Genomic DNA, 26,944 nt, shown 5'->3' on the forward strand with positions numbered 1-26,944 from the left:
CCAGTACAACTATCCCTAAAATACTAGGTCCAACAATTACTGCTATTCCTAAAAAACCAATGTAAAAAATTACAAATATCCCTAAAACAGTAGGCCCAAACGTGACAACTATCTAAAAAAACCTATGTCAAAAAACTACAACTATCCTAAAAAACGTACATAAAAAAGTACAACTATCCCTAAAATACTAGGTCCAACAATTACAACTAACCCTAAAAAACCTACATCAAAAAGTACAACAATCCCTAAACCACTAGGTCAAACAGTTACAACTATTCATAAAAAATCATTCTTCAAAAAAGCACAATTATCCCTAAAATAATATTTGGTCCAGTAGTTACAACTATCCTTAAAAACCTATGTTGTAGAAAAGTATAACTATCTCTAAAAAATCTACATAAAAAAGTACAAGCATCCTTAAAACATTGGATGCAAGCGTTACAACTATCCTAAAAACCTACATAGAAAAGTAGAAGTACCCCTAAAACACTAATCTTACCGTACATGTACATTGTTATAAAAGTCTAGACAAAAAATCATAGGTCTAATATCATTAAATTCTATATTTTATACCTAACCTATATCTAAAACTAGAGACGATAGCTAACTAACTGGATTGTAAAAAAAAATACTAAGATAGAAAAGTTACCTTCAGCAACTATGGATTCCGGCAAGGCTGCTTTCCTCTCCCTACCCTCTCCTCCCCTCCCCTCTCCCTCTCTCTGTTTGGTGTGATACCCCGCGGTGAAAGAAGCATGGTGTTTTATACCATAATCTATCGCCTGTTGGACCTATCGAGTTGGCTACAATAGCATCCACATCGACCTATGGAATCTACATATGCAATATTAAAAAACAGGTGCATATATTTACAACTTTTAGTTAAAAAATAAAAATATCTCTTCTGCACCGCCCTTCCTACCCCAGATACCATGCACACAGGCTACTTGGGCCGAATTTGGCAAAAGTTAACAGGTCGTACCCAGCTGGACCAGATTGACTTATCTCTTTTGTTGTGGCTTGCTGTTGTTTGTCACCGGAAGAAAGCAGTTTGTGCTACTGTCTTTTTGGTTATTGAAATTAAGAAATGCTTTGGGGGCTAAGCACCGCAACTTACATAAAAGTTGTATTTTCATGCAGCATATGATGGAGAAATTGCTCTAGATGCGGGTAAGTGTTTTACTACTAGACCAATGTTGGCTGCTATATGTGTTTGGAAACAGAAACTACGAGAATGGAAAGATGAGATGAAGATTTTATTTTTATTTTGTTGGGAGGAAGATTACATGCAGTTGGGCAGTAAAAAAATGGTCTAACATTGGAACTGATAGCAAGGGACAGCCCAAACAGCTGATTATCCGAAACGGCCAGCCCAAACAGCTGATTATCCGAAACGGCCAGCCCAAACAGCTCATTATAGTTCAGAGTAGCAAGCCAAGGAACTGATAGCAAGGACCAACCCAAACATCTGATTATCCGAAACGGCCAGCCCAAAAAGCTCATTATCGTTCGGAGTAGAAAGGATAAGGATCTGGCGAAGGCTTCAAGAGTAGGCCACTGAGACGCCTTCAACTGCACATCGGGGGCGCAGTTCCCCTTCACCTCTTCACATCTTGAAACAAGAAATTCCTGTTGGTCCACCATGTGGTAGAACCACCATTGCGTCTAGTCCTTCGGCCATTTATTTTTGTACACGATGGAGGGCTTGGACAATCCAGCGCAATAAGCGAAGTTTAAACACCCGTAATGTGCTTCGCTCTGCACGCTGCGGGCGAATACGGGCTTCAGCTAGTGATGAAGCCGGCGGGCAGCGGCGAAGGCCCTGGCTGACGCTTTCGCTCCTTCGGATCGAGCAGCCCAAGCGAATAGACCTAGCCTCACAATGGCATTGGGCGTGAGCTGGTGTAACTACACTTCAAATAATTTCAATACCTTGGTCACCATATCATCGCAAGGGAAGCTGAGGCCTGCGCGAAAATAGTCAACAAAGACAACAGCTTCGTCATTAGCAGGCTTCGGTGTCTCATGGCTCCCTGGGAGCTTAACCTTCGAAATGTCGTTGATCAGTCCTTCCTTCACAAGGCCGACTAGCACTTCATCATCTACTTTTGACTGCCCAATCCAATATGTCTTCAGGCGGTTCGACCTAGCCTTCGGTGCCATCACGCTGAGTTCAAAAATCTAAGATGGTGAGAACCTCGGAAGCAAGAGAATGCGACGCTTCGTACGAGAGCGACAGCTTGAGCAATGGCACGTGCTAAAAAGAAATCACCTTGCAGCTGTATTTATAGTAGTGAAAAGGAGAGCGGTTAAAACGAGACATGTTGGAAATCAAAACGAAGCCTGAAAAGACGTTTCGATGTCCAACGAAGACATTTAATGCCCATTGACGTAACGGTTGTTGAGGGGCAAGATGGTCATACCAAAACCAAAAAAAAATAATAATAAAATTCATATTTTTACCGCAACCAACAATTCAGACGGGAATCTACAAAAATGCAACCTGCCCCCCGCAAGCCTTCGACGGGCCGAAGGGGACGGCGTTGAGACACATCTTTCAGTTTACAAGCTCGGCCCATCGAAGATGAACCTTACTTGTAGGGGGCTATTGTTGGGGATGATCTCTCGCCCCCCTTCGTATGGCAAGTCGAAGTCTACCAGTGGCTAAACACTCATAGGTGTTGCAGTGGTGTTTCATGAAATGCAACCAAAGACCATGGTGTACCTTCAGTCAAAGCCCGAAGGTTGGACCATGACCTCCATCTGTGCGAGCGAAGGCCACGACGGACCTTCAGTCGAAGCCCGAAGGCACGTCTGCAGTTCCTGCCGCCCGCGTTGGCGAAGCCTGCGGCAGGCCTTCGGTCGGAAGCCAAAGGTTGACCTCTAAACACGTGTCACACACCCAGGAGCCTTCGGCTTCCCTTAGAGCGAAGGCTTTCCTTATTCGGGACTTCGGTTCCAACAGTTACCTTCTGGAACTATGGATTCCGGCAAGACTGCTTTCCTCTCCCTACCCTCGCCTCTCCCTCTGTTTGGTGTGATACCCCACGTTGAAAGCAGCGTGGTGTTTTATACCGTAATCTATGACCTGTTGAATTAAGCCCACTCTTTCGGCAACACACAGAAATAATTAAACTTCTAATGCATAGCTTGTAAAAATTAATTTGATTTGGTTGGGGTGCGCCAGGCCTAGACTGTAGTGCAACGCCTAGACGACACGCGAGGGCCCCAATGGCAAGCCACTGTGATGGACCCTCCCCCACAAAAAATAAATTTAATATCAAAGTAGACACATGGCCTACGTATCAGATATTAAACTGATAAGAACAGATACTACACTTGATCTTAGCCAAAAGGCCGAGAAAGGTATGAGTTGTAATGGAGAGTTGTGCCTTCTTTAATAGCATCCTCCGGCTAAGCGGCACCTTAGCTGACCAAGGTGGTACTAATTAAACAGCACCTTCAGCTGTCCCTCCTCATCCCATGTGCAGATGCCACTTGGGCGGAATTTGGCAAACCTAACAGGCCGTATCCAGTTAGAGCAAAATGGACTTATCTTTTTATTTCTCGCCTTGCTTTTTTTTTTGTCACGAGAAGAAAGCACAATGGCCAGATAGAATGAAGTCAATGTTCCCTTAGAGAAAATACTGAATCAAATATTGTGGCCAAATACAGATTGGTCTTGCTCTTTTCTCAATGAACCAAAATTAAGTCCTCAACATCTCTTTTTTAGAACAAGGGAAAGCCCTTACTGATGAATATATTGATAAAGGAAATAACAAAGTTTATGTACGTTTAGAAAAAAAAGGAAAATATGTATCACGCCAGCAATACTAGCCAGCCACTAATTTGGAAGGAATAACTAGCTTTTGTGCCAAATTGATGTCTGAACTCTATCTTGCAAGCTGCTACTGTGTGCAGCACTTGGTTTTAAGGGCGGATGCAGAAAAAAAAAAGGTCATTGGGGTCGCTCTCATTGTAACTACATGGTCATTAACAATTTACAAAGTATCAGTTATTACTAAGTATTTGCATAATTCACTAGGATTAGCATTAAGTCACCAGGGTCAAAAGAACCCGATGATTACATATCACCCTCTCAGTGGGAGATTTGTTTCCCAGACCCACCAGGAGAGCGGATTTTTATAAATCTCACCCTCTTAATAGAAGGTCTATTTCTTGGCCTCGATGGCCGCCGTGCAAACCGCGGTGGTAGGTCAGGCGGACTCTCCTTGTTCTCTAATTGGGCGATGATATTGATCGCCCTCCTAGACGGCGAGATTTATTTTTCCCCACTGAACGGGTGAGGTTTATACCTGAACGGGCGATAGGGGTTTATTTTGAAATGGGCATCTAATTCCGCTAAATAAAAAAGTAAAAAATATATAAAAAAATTATTATTAAGCTCACTCTTTCGTGTAACATATGGAGTTCATTAAGCTTCTAAGACATAGACTTATTAACTTTAATTTGTTTTGGTTGGGCTGTATTGCAACGCCTAGTGACATGTGAGGGCCTCGATGTTAAGCCACTATGATGGATTCTCCTAAAAAAAAAATCTAATATCAAAGTAGGCAAATAACCTACTTATCATATATTAAAATTATAAGAACACATATACTACACCTGATGTTAGCCAAAAGACCGAGAAAAGGAATGAATTGGAATGTGTGATGGTGCTCCATGTGGTACTAAATAATTAAACAACCCCGTTCCTTACGTGGGCATTCTAATTATTTAGCCGAACATATCAGCAAGCCCAAGATGTCATAGTGTTATAGGTGAGGCCCATCCGGTTTGGTTCACATATCGTTCCTTTTGGTTATCTTTTGATAGCTAAGATTTCTCATGATGATGCCATGATATGTTCAATCCCTGAAGCGGCCATGTGTTTTGACTGGTTTGGACATGCATTACCTATGTAGTGTTTTGACTGGTTTGGACATGCATTACCTATGTAGTATATAAACATCGATCAATTAGAGATGGCATACAATTGTGGCGCATGTAAAGTCTGAAGCTTAGCAAGCTCACTTATGACCACAACGCAACTATCACACTCTTCATCTTTGGCTCTAGACCTAAGCAACTCAAGCTCAGAAGATGAACATTCTAGCCTAGACTTGATTTCTTTGACTTCACGAACCGCTTTCTTGAGCAATGTAACCTGGCTAACAAGTGCATCATTCAAGGTATCGACCTGAATAGAAAGCTAGTCGTAGGAAGGTGATACCTCGGAAGAATCAAGCTCAGGGTCATTGTCATTGTTGTCCGCCATGAAGCAAAGGCCAGTGAAGTCCTTGATCTTCTTCTTGTTCTTTATGGATGGCTCCTCCTCCTCTGAGCTCTCATCCTCGCTTGAGGACGTGTCGAAGTCGCTGAGCACTACCACAAATGCTCATGATGCCGCCTTGGCCACCTTCTTGGCCATCTTGTCGTGGTTCTTGAGAAAATACTTCTTGTTCTTCATGTGTTTGTCGTGGTCATGGTTACGGTCTTCCCTCTTTTTGAGCTTGGGGTAGACTACCTTGAAGTGAGTAGTGTCACCACACTCATAACATGTGCGAGAGCCCCCTCTCCTCCGATCTTGTCAGTTATTGTAGAAGTGGGTGAACTTCTCCACGATCAATGCCAAGTCCTCATCACTACTACAAAATACTCATTTAGTGCTGGTTGAAAAAGGCCTTCAGTGCATCCAAAGACTCACCATGGCCATACATGAACATCTCATATTTTTGTTTGTACGTGCTCTGGCGCTGAGCCTTGATTTGGTTAGTGCCCTCATGAAAGACGGTAAGAGTGGTCTAAATCTCTCTAGTAGTATGGAAGAGCTGGACTCTGTCAAACTAATTACGACTCAAGCTGGTGAACAGTATATTTCTAGCCTTTTGTTGGCTTCATATTGTTCAATTTGGGCCTAAGAAGTATGAGCAGCAAGGATCTCATAATTTGAATCCACAATCTCCCATGTTGCATTTCCTTGGCTCAAAAGGTAAGTCTCCATACGCACCTTCCAGTACAAAATGTCTCTACCTTGAAAGAGAGGGATTGTTGGAGCAAGAGATCGTCTTGCCCTGGCAAGTACAACAAGAGTCTCTTCTAAGCAGGAGACTCAAGATTGGAGACGAAGTTTGAGACGAAGGAACACCACAAATGTATTGATAGTAGAAAAATGGATCGATCTAGGGGTAGTATCATAGCGTGACTTTGTGTTTGTGCACCTCTGTGTCCTGTGTGTTGCCCTTTGTGTTGTATTGAACGTTCTCCTTGTGACCCGTCGATACCGAGATGATCACGACCCCCTGTTTATAGGGTGGTATGTAGCTTAGTGTACAAGTTATCACAATATACAAATATATAGGACCTAGCCGAATTACCGGGTCTTATACTGGATAACTACTTTTTACCTTACATAGAAGATAAATATCTACTGTGGTAACTATTGTGGTGCATGCCCCCTGAGGGGGAGCCGGTCGCTAATTGTGGCCCGACGCTACTCTGTCGGGGGTGTCAGGATGACTTTCATCGCACTGGGGTGTCAGGATAAGCTCCACTTGCACCGGCACTAATCGCCTATCACCTTGTGTTAAGTCAGTTGCAGGGGGTGTCCTTTCTTCTCTAAAATTATCTCTGGAGACATGCTGCATCTTTAGGCTTTGGAAGGCCCACAGGCACCGAAGGGGTGGCCTGAAGGGGTTCGTAGCCTCCGCGGGCTAGGCCTCCTGCAGAGAGTCCAGAGCCTCAAGGCTCTAGAGAGGCTTGCTGTAGCTCCGAGTTTTGGGAAGGCCACGTACGTTCTGGAGAGTTGGCCCGAAGGGGCCCGTAGCCTCTGAAAGTCGAGCCTCCTACTGAGGGTCCGGAGACCGAAGGCTCTAGAGGGACATTTGGTAGAAATCTTCAACTGTTGTCCTCAGGGTAGTCTATTTTCCCCCTAACAGTACCCCATCATTCTCTGGCCCCGACGTTCGGAGGGGTGAGAAGAATAGAGGAAAACGAACTGCAGCCTGGTATAGTAACTAGAATGCCCGAAGGCAATTCCCTGTCCCCGAGAAGTTTTTCGGCGGGAACTGTGGGTGTTGATGGCGAAGCTCAAGGCTGATGGTGCATTGGTGGTGGCGACACGCCTCGGGCTTTATGCCGGGGTCGAAGGTGCAGCCGGCGTTGAAGTCAAAGACTGAAGACGTATTGGCAAAGGAGGCATGCTCTGGAGCCTATTGGAGTTGGTATATGAGGTATCGGGACTCGAGGCCGGAGGGGAATAGGTGGAGGAGATGCACTCTGGGGTCTGTGCTGATGCCGATTTAGATTCTTTGGACTTCTTTGGTGATGGGTCTTCTTGCCATTTGAGTTTTTCAGAGTGGAGATTACGTGTGGGATCGGGGACTCCCCACGTTTACCTGTTTGAGGATGGCAGGATGGGATGTGTCACTGGCGTGTTTTGACTGGATAATGCGTGGGTTCATTCGGGGTCTTGTGCCGATGTCCCTGGCATGCGCCGAAAGGAGTCTAGGTCACTAACGTGACGGGACAATCATGTGAGAAAATGAGACGTTGCCGTGAGATGTTTCCACGTGTCAGCGGAACGACCGGGATATGGCCATAGCCCCCCAGGGATTAATGGGGGATGCCATGGATCGACCCCGCGTTGGTTCCGCTTTGTCTCCTGGGTGTATGTGGCTGCTTGGCTCGGATATAAAGCTGGGGTCATCTAGTTGGATTTACCACTTCCGCACAAGCGAGCACTTAACCTTGACATGAATGTGGCATCGTCTTCCTCCTCATAGTCTTCGGAGATGTCAATGATCTCCACTTCTTCTACTGGGGCTGGGTCGTCTCGACTGCCGGCACTGGTGCCGGTGGGTATCCTGCTTTCGTCTCTGCCCCTGCTCAACCCCTAGTTCAGGAGACCGCGCCTGTTAAGATCATCGATATTTTTGATGACGATGAGGAAACCGACTGGGATCTCCTGTGGATGGAGAACAACGAGGAGGAGTAGGTGTCTACGGAGAAGCTGATGGCTTCGGCAGCGAGGGAGGAGGCTCAGAAGAAGGGGGAGGAGGCCCCGATGGTGGCTCCTTAGCTTTCTTCTTCAACTTTCAACAGCTCAGGGGCCAGCTACTGCATCAGCTTCTGCGGAGGTAGGCCGTAGATGATGTGCATACGCCGCTCCATGCGCGGCCCCTACCGAGACCAGTAGGAGGTGAAGGTGGCCTTAGGGGGAGCTTCTTGTGGAGCCGTGGGACATCCCTGTCTTGCCGTTCAACTATGGCCGTACTATGGGCCGTAGTTGCCATTGTAGTGTTGCTTTTTTGTACGCATCCTCCGGATGCACGAGTTGTTAAAACTATAGTTTGGACCTTGTATCTCTTTTTGGGACAAAGTGTAAGGGGATCCTTCAAACAGGTGACCGCATGTCTGTGTGCCTTCATGCCTTTGTGCCACGCTTCTTTGTCCCCTTCGTAGGTGATGGCTATTTTTTCGGATGACCGAGGTACCAAGACTTCACATAGATCGTAGCCAGCTTTGTTCCTTCATGGGGAGAGGTGGCCTCAGGAATCTGGTAGCGGTACATACGTAGGGTAACTAAGGAGGGCTGGGCGAAGCAGTGGCGCACTCGTCGTTCTCGGCCATCATGTACTCCTTGGGTTCAGCGTTGGTAGGGCCTTCTTTCAAATTTGTTCTAGATTTCTAACCCAACGAAGTCCATCTGGAACCTTTGGGAATAAGCTCCGGAGGTGGTGCGTGACGCTTTGGGTTCTTAGCCGTTGCCATGCTCCAGAGGCAACCCATCTAAAGCTTGGCGACAATGTGTTGGAGGTGAGGCCAAATGCTAGACCGGAGAGGCGGTCCTCGACCCCGTTGGTCCTTAGCCGCTGGTCGGCTCCAGACCGGAGCCTGGCAACGGCATGGAGAAATACATAAATGCATTAATGTAATCTGAAAGTCTCTTTTGCCTTCGGTGCTGGGGCAGGCACTCTTAGGCCCCCATCTTTTGTTTTAAGTTAAGTGGTGCGCTGCCTTCGTTTAAGGTCAAGCAGCACTTTAGCTTTTTGTTCCAGATGGTCCCTTTTTCCTTCAGTGCGGGGGCAGGCACTCTTAGCCACTATCTTTTGTTTTAAGTCGAGAGGTACGCTGCCTTTGTTTAAGGTCAAGCATAATTTTGGCTTTTTGTTCCCGAATGTCTCTTTTGCCTTCGGTGCGGTGGCAGACAGTCTCAGCCCCTGTCTTTTGTTTTAAGTCGAGAGGTGCACTGCATTTGTTTATGGTCAATCAGCACTTCGTCCATTTGTTCCTGATGGTCTCTTTTGCCTTCAGTGCTGGCGCAAGCACTGTTAGCCGCTTCTGCATTCATGTGAAGAATATGTACTTCGGCGCAAATGTAAGGAGAGCGCGCAAAAAATAAAAGCTTTGCCATACGAGCGAAGGGTGAACATTTTGATGCAATTGTAATGCAAGCACCTGAAGAACACTTGCTTCGCATGAGCAGAGGGTAAGAATAGCTGCTTCGATGCACATAATGCAAGCGTAAAGAAAATGAATACTTCGGCAACTGTGCAAAGAATAAACGTTCGATGCATATATACGCGAAGACTAAATATCCCGATGCACTTATACAATGAAAAACGTGTGAAGTGTATATATGCGCGAAGTATGTATTCATGCAAATGCACAAAAAGCTAAACACTTCGGCACATTAATGTGGTGTATGAAGCGTATATTTTGCCATATGAAAAATAAAACACATATGAATGATGGATGATTCGATGCACCGAAGAATTAAAACTCTCAAGCGAAGGGTAAAGACCTGAAACGAAGGGCCAAAACCTGCAAGCGAGGAATGAAGTTCCTCGAACTAAGGGTTAGCACACATATTTGGAAGAGTAAATGCTTTGGCAGCGTGCAATACGAGAACATAGGATGCGAGTATGCAAAGAGTAGACACTTCGGCATGTAATATTGAGCAATATCATGCAAAGGGTAAGTACCTGCATGGGAGGGAGAAATAGCCCCTGAAGTGGAAAATAAAAACCCGCATATACTTGTGAAGGATAAAAACAAGTACTTTGACTCGTTTATGCTTTGCAAACGTAGAAGGTGAATACTTCAGCATTCATGCGAAAAATACGTGCTTCGATGCAAATGTAATGCGAACACGTGAAAAATAAGCGCTTCGACATACAAGAGATGGGTAGACGCCGATGCACACATGTGGAGATAAATACTTCAGTAAAGAGCTCTCATTCGTTTATTCATTCACGCGAAGGATATATCCTGCACTTTGAGAAACAAATCTCCTCATGCGAAGGGTAAAGAGCTGCATACGAATAATAAATATTTTTGCAGAGGCTAAGAATCCTGCAAATTCACATTCGAAAGAGTAGTGTGCTCCGGCGCGTGTGTAAAGTGAGCACATGAAGGATAACATTTGAGTAACTAATTCGGTGTATATGTAACAAAAATGCATGAAAAATAAGCACTTTCGCTTATAGACACGTCGCGCGCATAAAAGTAGATGCTTCAACACCTGCGAATAATGTTAGTGCTTCGATGCACACATAATGCAAGCTTGCGGAAAATAAACATGTGCGTAGAATAAATAGTTGTATGCGTGAAAGGTGTTGATTACCGCATTTAAATGCTTCGGCATGTAAATGAAGAATAAATAATTTGATGCATGCATAGGCATGTGTACGAAATCACTCCGACACAGGTATGCAAGATCCCCTGCTTCGGCACATCACAATGAATAATGATTAAGTAAAACAAGTATGTAAAATGACATGTGAGTAATGAACAAATATGTGCCAGGCTTCGACTGCATGCGGGAGGAAAAATAGTCCCTAGCGAGGTAAAACGTGCTAACGAAGCCCAAAAGGGCAAAACTCCCTTGCCGACTAGCTCAAGTGTTCTGAAAGCCGAAGCCATACAACACGTAAACAAATCCCCAGCGGTAAGAATCTTGCACGAATAACTGACGAAGGCACACCCTACTTAGAACAACCTCCAGTATGAGCTAACACCCTACGCTAAGCCCAAGGCAAGCAACTAAACTTCAGCGTGAGGGAAAATCACTCCCTAGCCAACAACTATACCACACATGACACTAGCTATACGACATCAGACAAAAATGATATGCTCGTCAGAGTCCTATGCATGCTATCATACATGGCACACACGCTATAAAGATAGTCAATGCGATAAAACGTGCCTAGACAGACAAAAGCACGAGCGGTCTGGTGGTTGAATGTCACCCTACTGCAGTGCAGACCAGGGCTCGGTTCCTGGCTGGGGTGCGTTCTCTATTAGGATTTAGCACAAAAAGATCAGGTGGGAAGGAGCGTGTGGACCACGCCCCTTCGCCAACCGAAGCCCGGCTGGGCCCTCACCGCACCGGCTGGAAGGTAGGCTCGCGTCGCCCATCGAAGTCCGGGTCTCCATCCGAAGTCCTACCGGATGGGCCTCGCCGGCCAAAGGCCTACTCCGCCAGCTGAAGATTGACTGTGCCTCACCAGCCGCGAGCGCGATCCGAAGGCCTACCCGAAGCCTGTCTAATGCGCAACACGCGTGATAGTTGCGAAGCCCACTGTTCCGAAGGCCCGCGCCTGGCTCGCGAAGGCCTAATCCAAAGTATTGGTGCGGTGGAATTGGCGTGGTTGTCCAAAGGCTGGGTAGTCCGAATGCCCAGTCGAAAGGACAACGCCCACTGATTTGAAGGCCCACAGGGCCAAAGGCCAACGACCACTGCTCCGAAGGCCCACTGGCCCAAAGGCCAGGTACGAAGACTAACGCCCAATGGTGCAAAGGGCTTGTTGTCTGAAGGCCCATGTGCAGATGGGTTGTGAGAGTAGAGTGAAGCCTAGCAGATCTGAGGGCTTAAAGTTTGGTCGGAAGGCCTTCTCACTCTTTGGAACCAGATCACCACAGACGGCGCCAACTGTTGGAACTATTTCCAGCTACAGTGACGAAGGGTTTCATTCCAGGCAAAGAGAGAGAGTGGAGGTGGGAGGAATCAACCCTTCCCATTGACCCCTGAGCTCCTTTATATAGGTGAGGGGGGAGGTGATACTTTCTTTCCAGCCCTCAGTGGGATACAAATATTACAAAGAGCCCCTTGGGCCTTTACATGGGCTGCTTTGCTACATGGGCTCCTTTGTAGGCCTGGGTCTTTCCCCCAATAGCTGTGTAGGTTAGCCTCATTAGACTCATAAATTAATAGATTCAACATTTTCATAACATATATCTTTCCTGTCATCGGCACCACAATGAACCCATGGTGGGTTTGTCCATGTCATCTAGCTCCGTGTCGTAGGGGCTCTGATCCAACACTGGTCAGCCAATGGTGAACCACTCTAAGGATCATAGCTGGAGAAGAAGTAGGCAACTGGTGAAGATGGCATCTGTAGTTGCCTTCATGCATGGATTGCACAAACCCCTGTAGGTCGCGGCAAGCATAGCAGAAGCCCACCAGTGTTCGGGTGTTGGGGAATGGTAGGCTACGATAGCCTACAACTAACCATAAAAAACCTACGTCAAAAGGTACAACAATCCATAAACCACTAGGTCCAACAGTTACAACTACTCATAAAAAGTCATACTTCAGAAAAGCACAATTATCCCAAAAATATTCGGTCCAACAGTTACAACTATCCTAAAAACCTATGTTATAGAAAAATACAACTATATCTAAAAAACATACATAAAAAAGTACAACTATCCTTAAAACACTGGACCAATAGTTACAACTATAAAAAAACTACGTAAAAAAGTACAAGTATCCTAAAACACTAATCTTACCGTACATGTACATTGTAATAAATATATAGACAAAAAATCATAGGTATAATATCATTAAATCCTATATTTTATCGCTAACCTATATCTGAAACTAGATACGATGGCTAACTAATTGGCTTTTCAAAAAATACTAAGATAGAAAATTTACCTTAGGCAACTATGGATTCTGGCAGGGCTGCTTTCCTCTCCTTCCCCTCCCTCTCTCTGTTTGGTGTGATACCCTACGACAAAAGCAGCGTGGTGTTTTATACCGTAAGTTATCAACCGTTGGACCTATCGAGTTGGCTACAATGACGTCTACATCGACCTGTCGAATCTACATATACAATATTATAAAACAGATGCATATATTGTCAATTTTTAGTTAAAAAATAAAAATATCTCTTATGCGCCGCCCTTCCTCTCCCTGATACCATGCGCACATGCTACTTGGGCCGAATTTGGCAGAAGTTAACAGGCCGTACCCAACAGGAGCAGATTAACTTATCTCTTTTGTTGTGGCTTGCTATTGTTTGTCACCTGAAGAAAGCAGTGTGGACTAAAAAATGTGGTCAATGTTTTCTTAGAAAAATTAATGACTCTAAGATTGTGGTCACATTTTAAAAAGTTTTATGTTATTGTGATTCGTTTTGCTCTTTTCTCAATGGACAGAAATTAAGTCCATGAAATCTTTTTTTTTTACAGCTGTCTGTTAAGTTCTCTTGTTGTGCAAATTCTTTCTAGTTGGTCACCTTGGCCTGTTCGCCAGTTGCTAGTTGGTGGTTGAGTGATGAGGAAAATTCTACTCTCAGTGTAGTTTGTGCTACTGTCTTTTTGGTTATTGAAATTAATAAATGCTTTGGGGGCTAAGCACCTCAACTTACATCAATTTCATGTAAAAGTTGTATTTTCATGCAGCATATGATGGATAAATTGCTCTAGACCTATGTTTGCTGCTTTACTTGTTTGGAAACAGAAACTACGAGAATGGAAAGATGAGACGAAGTTTTTATTTTCATTTTTTTGAGAGGAAGATTGCATGCAGTTGGGTAGTAAAAGATGGTCTAACGTTTGGTGTCCCAAAGACCAAGGAACTGATAGCAAGGGCCAGCGAAAACAGCTGATTATCCAAAACGGCCAGCCCAAATAGCTCATTATCGTTAGGAGTGAAAGCTCATTCGCTTGAGCCCACCGCGAAAAATAGATGTTCAGGCAACATAGTTTCAAAGATAGCTCTTATTAAGCCCACTCTTTCGGCAACACACAGAAATAATTAAACTTCTAATGCATAGCTTGTAAAAATTAATTTGATTTGGTTGGGGTGCGCCAGGCCTAGACTGTAGTGCAACGCCTAGACGACACGCGAGGGCCCCAATGGCAAGCCACTGTGATGGACCCTCCCCCACAAAAAATAAATTTAATATCAAAGTAGACACATAGCCTACGTATCAGATATTAAACTGATAAGAACAGATACTACACTTGATCTTAGCCAAAAGGCCGAGAAAGGTATGAGTTGTAATGGAGAGCTGTGCCTTCTTTAATAGCATCCTCCGGCTAAGCGGCACCTTAGCTGACCAAGGTGGTACTAATTAAACAGCACCTTCAGCTGTCCCTCCTCATCCCATGTGCAGATGCTACTTGGGCGGAATTTGGCAAACCTAACAGGCCGTAGAGCAAAATGGACTTATCTTTTTATTTCTCGCCTTGCTTTTTTTTGTCACGAGAAGAAAGCACAATGGCCAAATAGAATGAAGTCAATGTTCCCTTAGAGAAAATACTGAATCAAATATTGTGGCCAAATACAGATTGGTCTTGCTCTTTTCTCAATGAACCAAAATTAAGTCCTCAACATCTCTTTTTTAGAACAAGGGAAAGCCCTTACTGATGAATATATTGATAAAGGAAATAACAAAGTTTATGTACGTTTAGAAAAAAAAGGAAAATATGTATCACGCCAGCAATACTAGCCAGCCACTAATTTGGAAGGAATAACTAGCTTTTGTGCCAAATTGATGTCTGAACTCTATCTTGCAAGCTGCTACTGTGTGCAGCACTTGGTTTTAAGGGCGGATGCAGAAAAAAAAAGGTCACTGGGGTCGCTCTCATTGTAACTACATGGTCATTAACAATTTACAAAGTATCAGTTATTACTAACTATTAGCATAATTCACTAGGATTGGCCTTATTAACTTTAATTTGTTTTGGTTGGGGTGCGCCAAGCCTAGGATGTATTTTAACGCCGCCTAGGTGATACGCAAGGACCCCGATGTTAAGCCACTATGATAGATCCTCTCAAAAAAAAAAAATCTAATATCAAAAAAAAATCTAATATCAAAAAAAAAAATCTAATACCAAAGTGATTCTCTGTGCTGCCACATGGCAGATCTGCTGCTCATTTGTAACTGTTTTTATGTCTAGTACCTTTGGGGGATGAAGGATGGCTTTGCCCTGCATGTGTGTGCAAATTAGACCGTATAATTGAATGCTCGTGTGTTGTAATGGGAGCCGCTAATTTGCACATGATAACATTTTTGACTCCTCCAAAATCAGCCGCAAGAGGTAAGGGATGTAAGGGACAACCTACCTGTTGTCTAGCTGGCATTTTTGAACCGTTGCATGGCGACCGTCATTGCCGTCTCCTGTACACCGGGTAGGAATCCTTGCCTTGCATGGTAGCTGCATTGAAAGGACGCGAATAATGGTTCTTGCATGACCTACGATCTTTTTTGCACGGGCACTGGGAGTTCAGCACACCACAAGGGCCATGCATCATGTGCTTGACAACCATCTTGTATAGCTCTAGCTACTTATGCTTATCTGGGAGCTCGACAGAGATGATACAATCATACTACTCCGGACACACGAGCTTGTACTTGACCTGCATGATCAGCAAGAAGTGGGCTTGCAACAATCCCCTCTTCTAGAAATCCACAACATAGACATAGGCGAGGACCTTACCAAGCATGTGCTTCTCCAACAACTATTTGTTTAGTTCCTCGAGAATTTGTATATCCCTGGCCTCATTTTGAATTTGTAGCAGTAGTAGTCCCTGGCCTCATTTTGCCAAACAATATCGGGTTGAATATCCCTGGCCTCATTTTGAATTTGTAGCAGTAGTAGTCCCTCACAGAGACGCACAACCTACTATTTGAACCTGCGTGGAGCGTTGGATGACATATGTTAATCGAGATATAAATTAATGCAAAGGCAAAACCCGTGCTAAAAACATTAATTATACGAGAATATCAACCTGGATCCTCGCTATTGTTACCACGAGCCGCACGAGCCGCCCTAACCGCATCCATGGATACACCAACCTTTGGGATATCGGGATGCCGACCAATTTTGCCTCTCGGGAAGAAGAGAGGGTATGACAGAGGGTCATAGCATGCATGATACGACCAGATGCCATATGTCTCACTGTTGTTCCTATGCAGGATAACGCTACAGTCGAAGTTTTTCCGTTGCTTGTTGTCCTCGACCCACACGGCTACCACCTCTGAAGTGAGCGGTACATTATACATCCTTTGGTTGAGCCTATTATCAAGATTTAGTGTCACACAGTAATCCTCAAGGTCTGTGACCTGTCCCATACTCCTGAACTGCTAAGAGTATGGGTTGTCACGAAGTATGCCAACCAGCCTCGCGATGACTTCTTGGTCTTGCCGGTGTTGCTTCTCGTGGCATCACCGATACTGGTGCTCTAGACTTGGGTCGTCATCGTAGAAGTACTTCTATAGATGCTGGGGGTCCAAGCCATTAGTTTCAAATGAATGTATGTTGTGGTACATTTGACCGTGAGCTCGAAAAGTGTAGATACCACTACTTGCCATGTTGGTGGTCTCGCTGTCAAGGTGACAATAAAGAGAAGTGAATGAGAAATGGCCATTGAAGAACCTAATGATGTCCTGAAAATGCTTGGCATCCGAATCTACATTTGACCATAGCCTCATAAGTTCGGGTGGCATATCTGGGTTGGACAGACTGATCTTTCCTTTACGACAGCAGAACCCCTTAGGCCCATGGATGGAACCATCCTCTTTTCTTGATAAGATCATAAAAAATTGAAATGTTGTGTCTATTCTTTTAGAATTCGAACCATAAGGGCTCATTACCAAATTAGACATGAAGCACAACTGAATTGGAGTGCTTATCAAATAATACTCACGCCATATGCTTATCCAATAATACTCACACCATTATTTTGCTGTTTCTGTTCAACACTTTGATCATGTATCAACACTCAAGACTCACTCAAGATTGCGCCACTGCCATCTAAATGATGGAGAACATGAATGTGCATCACCAGCCATGGAGATGGAATGAAGGCACTACTTACTGCTCAGTGCTTACAAACCAAATTGTATCAACAGTACGTGACAAATAAAGATGGTGAATTCTCAAGGAATTCTTGGATAATAGACTCGATTATTGCCATTAGCCTATTGATCTGATTGCGGTGTTTGCATAATCCTGACAGAACCTTTCACCTATATTGGACATTATGCGCTACGAAACACTCATATGAAACAATAGCTGTATGTGTAAATCAGATGATGATTGTGGCACACAAAGTTGCAAAGGTAAAGAGATATCTCTAATTTTAACACTTTCCCCTCCTTGTCAAATTATGAAGTCAATCCTCGCGTGGAACACACACAATGGCATGAAATTTCTTTGAACATAACAGAAGTAAAGAGATCAAATTGCAAAGGAGCAGGGAAATACAGAGCACCGATTGAATTAAAAAAAACATTGAGAGTTTGTACACTAGGAAGTTTATGGAACTAAAGTCAGAAGCAAATAGATGAAAGGAATCCCTTTGTTATCCCCTAATATGTGCAATGCCTAAACCAAAGCTCATTTGTTACTTGTTTGAAAAGACTGGGGTTTTGACTCACCCAGCACCTCTACTTCAAAGCATGAAAATACAAGGCAAGGTTCTCCTATCTACTCCATATCTGGCTCCTTTGTCACTATTACTATACTGCAAGGATTACTCCTCAATAACTCTAGCTGGTAGTCATACATCCTTTGGTACTGACCCTTGGTTGCATCCAAAGACTTCTGCATCACTGTTGATTTTGACCTCTTCAACTTTGACAAGCTCACATCAGCAAACATATCTTCCTGGATAGTTGTCTTCATGCTACTGAGTTTCCACATGAGGTTAGCCATAATGAACTTCTCATACTTCTTAGCTATCCGTCTAGAAGTAGCATGTTTGTTATCCCTTCTTGGAGGGCATGCATGCTCATCTCTCAAAGTAGCTATCTGCCAATTATCAATCCCCGAGTTTTTTGAAAGCAAACAAACCCAGGGACAACCTGCCCAATCACACTTTGTCCTCACCCTCCCTAGCTCATCCTTCACAAAATTAATGACCTTCTTCTCAGCCAAATCATACTTGATTATTGCTTTCTTGAACTGCTTCTTACCACTGAACTTCATGCCTAAGCTAAATATGGGCATTGCATTCTTCTTGTTAAACCTTAGGTACCCATCATTCATTTTCCTAACATTCCCTTCACTGTCCACCTCCTCCGAAGACATTTCTTCATCACTAGAGTCATCATATGGGGTGCCGTTCCCATCATCATCAATCTCTATGCCTACAGAACCAGTTGTATTTCGTGTAAATCCATCTAGCACAACATCATCCAAATCCGCAGCTTGGCCATTCTTCATTTGCCTCTTCAACCTTCTGAATTTCTTCAAAATATCATATGCCTCCTCATTTGCATCTGATGTCCCTGCATCTCCTGGCATGTACTCATTATCTGAGCTTTTGTCTTCTACTTCCTCATCATTTTCTTGTGCAACTTCTGCCACTACTTCCTTCCCCATCTTGCTTGGGCTACTGTAAAACTCCTTTAGCGTCTTTATCTCCTTCTCTATCTCATCTTTGCTTTCAGTAGGATACACAACAATATTACGTACAGCCTCTATTTCTTCTACCATGTAATCACTTTCATCTGATTTTCACTGAGACATCTCTTCCATTCATCCTCAAAGCCACTGGCCTCAACACCTCGGCCCTCATCCTCATCTAACAGTGCTTGCACAAAGACATCTTCTACATATATATCAGCAACCCCTCCTTCCACAATGCACTTGGACATATACTGACAACCCTTGTCATTTACCAATATTCGAAGGCCATCATGAAGTTCCTTACTAGGAAATAACCAATGCAACAGGGTGCCATCGACAATAGTGCAATGGTCTCTATACAATAATTGATTGAGTTAAAAAAAAATTAAGAGCTAGATAATAGTTTCCTCTACACCATTTTTTTTAAATTTTTTTGACTATTTCGATAGTGTTTTGAATTTTCAGAGCATTGGAACATAATATTTTTTAACATGTCACCAGTTGGAAGGCGATAGGTCCATTAAATATGATGAATAAAATCTCAATTTTTATTTATAGGATGTTCGATATCTACCTATCTATCAGAAATTACAGTCATTGTGAATAGCCTCCCCTAAAAAGAGGTAAGCCATTGCTCCGGAAGTTGAACACAAGGCATATCCTACCGATGAGATTCAGGAAGCCAAAACGTGCAAGCTATATCAACCATTTATAAGTTTTATGTTTGAAGTTGGCATGGAACTAGCCTTATCATGCATGAAAGGGATGATGTTTCACACTACCCTTGTAATAACTGGTTTTAGAAAGGTACATGTGGACATGGTATTTCCCAACTACGTTTGCGGTAGGCTGGAACTCCCCTAGATGATGAGATCACAACTTTAGGGGAAGCCATCAGGAACTTTGTTCTCTGGCGCAAGAAGTATATTATCCTAGACGGGACAGAATTCGTCCTTGTTGGTGAATGGGGTTCCGGCGAAGGGGACTTCGATGAAGTGCTCGGACAAGGCTACCACTACGGCTTCAGGAGGTGATCCTCCTCAGCGAAAGTCGAAGATTCTTCTTCATCCTGGTCGGTGAAGGGGATTCCGGCGAAGGGGTCTTCAGTGAAGTGCTCGGCGAAAGCTGCTGCCGAGGCTTCGATGAAAGTAGCTTCAACGTAGGTAGCCGAGTTTGAAGACTACTATCGCGGCTCATTGAAGTCCATGGTGTCCTCGTGTCTTCGGTTACGTGCGCTGGCCAAACTCTTGGGACCTGGGATGAGACTTTAATCCGGGTGCCCCCTGTAGCCCCTCTTGGCCGATGTTTGTGGGTGGTGAAAGATACTGCATAGTTGATGTAGTCTTAGTCGGCTTGGGCGAAGTCATCATGAGTGAAGCCCCTCTGGTCGACATCATGGTCGACAAAGATGAAGCCCCTGTGTTGATGTCAGAGTTGACGGAGGTGAAGTAGTCATGGACGATGACACTCTATCGATTTCAAAGCTGCCAAAGGCAAAGTTGTGTGTTGGAGGCCCTCTAGTCAATGTCAAAGTTGGCAAATCAAAGGCATCGCGGCTGTAGTCAACACCTAGTCGATGGAGGCAAAGTTGTTGCGACCGAAGTGAAGTAGTTGTGGCCAAAGCCCCTCTGGTCGACGTAGTCGGAGTCGACAGAGGCGAAACCGTCGCGGCCAAAGCGAAGTAGTCGCGGCCAAAGCACCTCTAGATGTAGTCGGAGTTGACGGAGGCGAAGTCATCACGGTTGAAGCCCCTTTGGTTGACGTAGTCGAAGTCGACGGAGGTGAAATCGTCGTGGCTACAGCGAAGTCTGAGTAGAGCGTTGCCTTTACCTAAAGCTGAATGTATCTCGGTCCTCTTTGCTGGGCCTTTGCCCACCTTTTAAGTTGATTGGTGTGTTGTCTTTACCTAAGGACCAGTGGCACTTCGACTTCCTGTCATGTAGGACAATGGGTGCTTTGCACCCCTTTCTAGAGATGAAATACACATTATAATCGCTGTATGTTCGGTATGTGGATATGAAGAAATACTTAAATGCATTAATGTAATCCGAAGGTCTCTTTTACCTTCGGTGCGGGGGCAGGCACTCTTAGCCCCTGTCTTTTGCTTTAAGTCAAGAGGTGCGCTGCCTTTGTTTAAGATCAAGCAGCACTTTAGCTTTTTGTTCCCGAAGGTCTATTTTGCCTTCGGTGCGGGGGCAAGCACTCTTAGCCCCCGTCTTTCGTTTTAAGTCGAGAGGTGTGCTGCCTTTGTTTAAGGTCAAGTAGCACTTTGTCTTTTTGTACCCGAAGGTCTCTTTTGCCTTCGGTGCAGGGGTAAGCACTTTTAGCCCCCGTCTTTTGTTTTAAGTCGAGAGGTGCACTGCCTTTGTTTAAGGTCAAGCAGCACTTCGGCTTTTTGTTCCCGAAGGTCTCTTATGTCTTCGGTGCGGGGGTAGGCACTCTTAGTCCTCGTCTTTTATACATGTGTTAAATAGATGCACGAAAAGTACAATCGAAGAGTAAACGCTTCTGCATAATGATAAATGTAGCAGCGAAGGATAAAACCTTCGGTATGTGGGATAAGCCTCATCTGTAAAGATTTAAAATTCATGTATATGAGCAATACAAGTCTCCTCATGCATAGGCTTAAACCTGTGCATGATGAATAAATATTCCCTCGCACGGAGGGTGACGCACCTGTATACACAATGAAGAGGTGTTTCGATGCATGTAAATAACACAAGCGCCATAAAGATTAGCACCTCGATAATTATGCGAAGGTTAAAACCTGTGTATGGGGAATAAATATTCCATCGAGCAAAGGGTAAGAATCTGCATATGCGTAAAACAAACGCTTTGATGCATTTATGTAATAAGTATACTGAAGATAATGCTTCGACATTCATGTGAAGAATATGTACTTCGGCACAAATGTAACGAGAGCGTGCGGAAAAAAAAGCTTCGCTATACAAGCGAAGGGTGAACATTTTGATGCATATGTAATGCCAGTGCCTGAAGAAAACTTGCTTCGCACGTGCAGAGGGTAAGAATAGCTGCTTCAATGCACAAAATGCAAGTGTAAAGAAAATGAATACTTCAACAACTGTGTGAAGAATAAACGCTTCGATGCATATGTAATGCAAGTGTAAAGGAAAAGTAAATATACACGGAGACTAAATATCCCGATGCACTTATAAAATGCAAAACATGCGAAGCGTATATATGCGCGAAGTATGTATTCATGCAAATGCACAAAAAATAAACACTTCGGCACATAAATGTGATGTATGAAGCGTATTTTTTGCAATATAAAAAATAAAACACATATAAATGATGGATGCTTTCATGCACAGAAGAATTAAAACTGTCAAGCAAATGGTAAAGACCCTATACGAAGGGCCAAAACCTGCAAGCGAGGAATGAAGTTCCTCGAGTGTAGGGTTAGTACACGTATTCGGAAGAGTAAATGCTTTGACACGTGTGCAATATGAGCACATGTGATGTAAGTATGTGAAGAGTAGACACTTCAGCATGTAATATTGAGCAATATCATGCAAAGGGTAAGTACCTACATGGGAGGGAGAAATAGCCCCTCAAGTGGAAAATGAAAACCCGCATATACCTGCAAAGGATGAAAACAAGTACTTCGACTCATTTATGCTATGCAAAGGTAGATGGTGAATACTTCGGCATTCATGTGAAAAATACGTATTTTGATGCAAATGTAACATGAACACGTGAAAAATAAGCGCTTCGACATACAAGCGATGGGTAGATGCGATGCACGCATGTGGAGATAAATACTTCGGTAAAGAGCTCTCATACGTTTATTCATTCACGTGAACGGTATATCCTGCACTTTGAGAAACAAATCCCCTCATGCAAAGGGTAAAGAGCTGCATATGAATAATAAATATTTTTGCAGAGCTTAAGAATCCTGCAAATGCACATTCGAAAGAGTAGTGTGCTCCGGCGCGTATGTAAAGCGAGCACACGAAGGGTAACATTTGAGTAACTAATTCGGTTTATATGTAACACAAATGTGCAAAAAATAAGCACTTCGGCATATAGACGCATCACGCACGTAAAAGTAAATGCTTCAGCACCTACGAATAATGTTAGTGTTTTGATGCACACGTAATGCAAGAGTGCGGAAAATAAACATGTGCATAGAATAAATACTTCTGTGAGTGAAAGGTGTAGATTACCGCATTTAAATGCTTTGGCATATAAACGAAGAATAAATAATTTGATGCATCTATACAATGCAAATGCTCAAAAATTAAGTGCTTCATCATATAGCTGTGATGCATAGCCATGTGTACGAAAACACTCCGACACAGGTATGCAAGATCCCCTGCTTTGGCACATCACAATGAATATTGATTAAGTAAAACAAGTATGTAAAACGAAATGCGAGTAATGAACAAATATGTGGCAAGCTTCGACTGCATGCGGGAGGAAAAATAGTCCCTATCGAGGTAAAACGTGCTAACGAAGCCTAAAAGGCCAAAACTTCCTTGCCGACTGGCTCAAGTGTTCTGAAAGCCGAAACCATACAACATGTAAACAAATCCCCAGCCGTAAGAATCTTGCACGAATAACTGACGAAGGCACGCCCTACTTAGAACAACCTCCAGTATGAGCTAATACCCTAGCGCTAAGCCCAAGGCAAGTAGCTAAGCTTCAACATGAGGGAAATCACTCCCTAGCCAACAACTATACCACGCACAACACTAGCTATACGACATCAGACTAAAACGATGTGCTCGTCGAAGCCCTATGCCTGCTATCATATGTGGCACACATGGTTTGAAGATAGTCAATGCGATAAAATGTGCCACTCTTTGAAACTGGATCCCACAGACGGTGCCAACTGTTCGAACAATTTCCAGCTACAGTGCCGAATGGGTTCATTCTAGGCAAAGAGAGTGAGTGGAGGTAGGAGGAATCAACCCATGCCCTTGACCCCTTAGGTCCCTTATACAGGTGAGGGGGAGGTGAAACTTCCTCTCCACCCCTCGATGGGGTACAAATATTACAAAGAGGCCCTTGGGCCTTTACATGGGCTACTTTACTACATAGGCTCCTTTGTAGGCCTGAGCCTTCCCCCAACAGCTGCGTAGATTAGCCTCATAAATTAATAGATTCAACATTTTCAAAACATATAGCTTGCTTGTCATCGGCTCCACAATGAACCCACACTGGGTCCATCCATGTCATCTGGCTACGTGTCGTAGGGGCTCTGATCCAATACTAGTCAGCCAATGGTGAACCACTCATAGGATCATAGCTGGAGAAGAAGTAGGCAACCGGTGAAGATGGCATCTGTAGTTGCCTCATGAGCTCGTATGAAACCCAAAGTCAGAGTACTGGGAGCTCAGCCACCTTAATGGTGATTAGGTAAGAGCGGTGCCTTTCAACCACGCGTGGATCAAGCAACTCTGGGTGGTCGGTAGCCATACCTTCCCACGATTGTTGCAGTAAAAAAGTATTATCAAATACCAGTACAACTATCCCTAAAATACTAGGTCCAACAATTACTGCTATTCCTAAAAAACCAATGTAAAAAATTACAAATATCCCTAAAACAGTAGGCCCAAACGTGACAACTATCTAAAAAAACCTATGTCAAAAAACTACAACTATCCTAAAAAACGTACATAAAAAAGTACAACTATCCCTAAAATACTAGGTCCAACAATTACAACTAACCCTAAAAAACCTACATCAAAAAGTACAACAATCCCTAAACCACTAGGTCAAACAGTTACAACTATTCATAAAAAAATCATTCTTCAAAAAAGCACAATTATCCCTAAAATAATATTTGGTCCAGTAGTTACAACTATCCTTAAAAACCTATGTTGTAGAAAAGTATAACTATCTCTAAAAAATCTACATAAAAAAGTACAAGCATCCTTAAAACATTGGATGCAAGCGTTACAACTATCCTAAAAACCTACATAGAAAAGTAGAAGTACCCCTAAGACACTAATCTTACCGTACATGTACATTGTTATAAAAGTCTAGACAAAAAATCATAGGTCTAATATCATTAAATTCTATATTTTATACCTAACCTATATCTAAAACTAGAGATGATAGCTAACTAACTGGATTGTAAAAAAAAAATACTAAGATAGAAAAGTTACCTTCAGCAACTATGGATTCCGGCAAGGCTGCTTTCCTCTCCCTACCCTCTCCTCCCCTCCCCTCTCCCTCTCTCTGTTTGGTGTGATACCCCGCGGTGAAAGAAGCATGGTGTTTTATACCATAATCTATCGCCCGTTGGACCTATCGAGTTGGCTACAATAGCGTCCACATCGACCTATGGAATCTACATATGCAATATTAAAAAACAGGTGCATATTTTAGTTAAAAAATAAAAATATCTCTTCTGCACCGCCCTTCCTACCCCCGATACCATGCACACAGGCTACTTGGGCCGAATTTGGCAAAAGTTAACAGGTCGTACCCAGCTGGACCAGATTGACTTATCTCTTTTGTTGTGGCTTGCTGTTGTTTGTCACCGGAAGAAAGCAGTTTGTGCTACTGTCTTTTTGGTTATTGAAATTAAGAAATGCTTTGGGGGCTAAGCACCTCAACTTACATCGATTTCACCTAAAAGTTGTATTTTCATGCAGCATATGATGGAGAAATTGCTCTAGATGCGGGTAAGTGTTTTACTACTAGACCAATGTTGGCTGCTATATGTGTTTGTAAACAGAAACTACGAGAATGGAAAGATGAGATGAAGATTTTATTTTTATTTTTCGGGAGGAAGATTACATGCAGTTGGGCAGTAAAAAAATGGTCTAACATTGGAACTGATAGCAAGGGACAGCCCAAACAGCTGATTATCCGAAACGGCCAGCCCAAACAGCTGATTATCCGAAACGGCCAGCCCAAACAGCTCATTATAGTTCAGAGTAGCAAGCCAACGAACTGATAGCAAGGGCCAACCCAAACAGCTGATTATCCGAAACGGCCAGCCCAAAAAGCTCATTATCGTTCGGAGTAGAAAGGATAAGGATCTGGCGAAGGCTTCAAGAGTAGGCCACTGAGACGCCTTCAACTGCACATCGGGGGCGCAGTTCCCCTTCACCTCTTCACATCTTGAAACAAGAAATTCCTGTTGGTCCACCATGTGGTAGAACCACCATTGCGTCCAGTCCTTCGGCCATTTATTTTTGTACACGATGGAGGGCGTGGACAATCCAGCGCAATAAGCGAAGTTTAAACACCCGTAATGTGCTTCGCTCTGCACGCTGCGGGCGAATACGGGCTTCAGCTAGTGATGAAGCCGGCAGGCAGCGGCGAAGGCCCAGGCTGACGCTTTCGCTCCTTCGGATCGAGCAGCCCAAGCGAATAGACCTAGCCTCACAATGGCATTGGGCGTACACTTCAAATAATTTCAATACCTTGGTCACCATATCATCACAAGGGAAGCTGAGGCCTGCGCGAAAATAGTCAACAAAGACAACAGCTTCGTCATTTGCAGGCTTCGGTGTCTCATGGCTCCCTGGGAGCTTAACCATCGAAATGTCGTTGATCAATCCTTCCTTCACAAGGCCGACTAGCACTTCATCATCTACTTTTGACTGCCCAATCCAATATGTCTTCGGGCGGTTCGACCTAGCCTTCGGTGCCATCACGCTGAGTTCGAAAATCTAAGATGGTGAGAACCTCGGAAGCAAGAGAATGCGACGCTTCGTACGAGAGCTACAGCTTGAGCAATGGCACGTGCTAAAAAGAAATCACCTTGCAGCTGTATTTATAGTAGTGAAAAGGAGAGCAGTTAAAACGAGACATGTTGGAAATCGAAACGAAGCCTGAAAACACGTTTCGATGTCCAGCGAAGACATTTAATGCCCATTGACGTAACGGTTGTTGAGGGGCAAGATGGTCATACCAAAACCAAAAAAAAAAATAATAATAAAATTCATATTTTTACCACAACCAACAATTCAGACAGGAATCTACAAAAATGCAACCTGCCCCCCGCAAGCCTTCGACGGGCCGAAGGGGATGGCGTTGAGACACATCTTTCAGTTTACAAGCTCGGCCCATCGAAGATGAACCTTACTTGTAGGGGGCTATTGTTGGGGATGATCTCTCGCCCCCCTTCGTATGGCAAGTCGAAGTCTATCGGTGGCTAAACACTCATAGGTGTTGCAGTGGTGTTTCATGAAATGCAACCAAAGACCATGGTGTACCTTCAGTCAAAGCCCGAAGGTTGGACCATGACCTCCATCTGTGCGAGCGAAGGCCACGACGGACCTTCAATCGAAGCCCGAAGGCACGTCTGCAG

General features: G+C 43.9%; 3 non-coding genes across 3 annotated transcripts; all 3 read right to left on the reverse strand.

Moving 5' to 3' along the window:
* Window positions 1–3,173: 3,173 nt before the first annotated feature.
* Window positions 3,174–3,370, reverse strand: LOC133925699 (U2 spliceosomal RNA). The gene has a single exon (XR_009910971.1). It is a non-coding gene; the product is annotated as a U2 spliceosomal RNA (small nuclear RNA).
* Window positions 3,371–4,463: 1,093 nt separating this feature from the next.
* On the reverse strand, window positions 4,464–4,657 carry LOC133925720 (U2 spliceosomal RNA). The gene has a single exon (XR_009910989.1). It is a non-coding gene; the product is annotated as a U2 spliceosomal RNA (small nuclear RNA).
* Window positions 4,658–14,090: 9,433 nt separating this feature from the next.
* LOC133925681 (U2 spliceosomal RNA) lies at window positions 14,091–14,287 on the reverse strand. Its single transcript, XR_009910955.1, has one exon. It is a non-coding gene; the product is annotated as a U2 spliceosomal RNA (small nuclear RNA).
* Between the last annotated feature and the right edge of the window lie 12,657 nt (window positions 14,288–26,944).

The sequence above is a fragment of the Phragmites australis genome, chromosome 7 (genome assembly GCF_958298935.1).
Source record: "Phragmites australis chromosome 7, lpPhrAust1.1, whole genome shotgun sequence".
NCBI classification, from domain to species: domain Eukaryota; kingdom Viridiplantae; phylum Streptophyta; class Magnoliopsida; order Poales; family Poaceae; genus Phragmites; species Phragmites australis.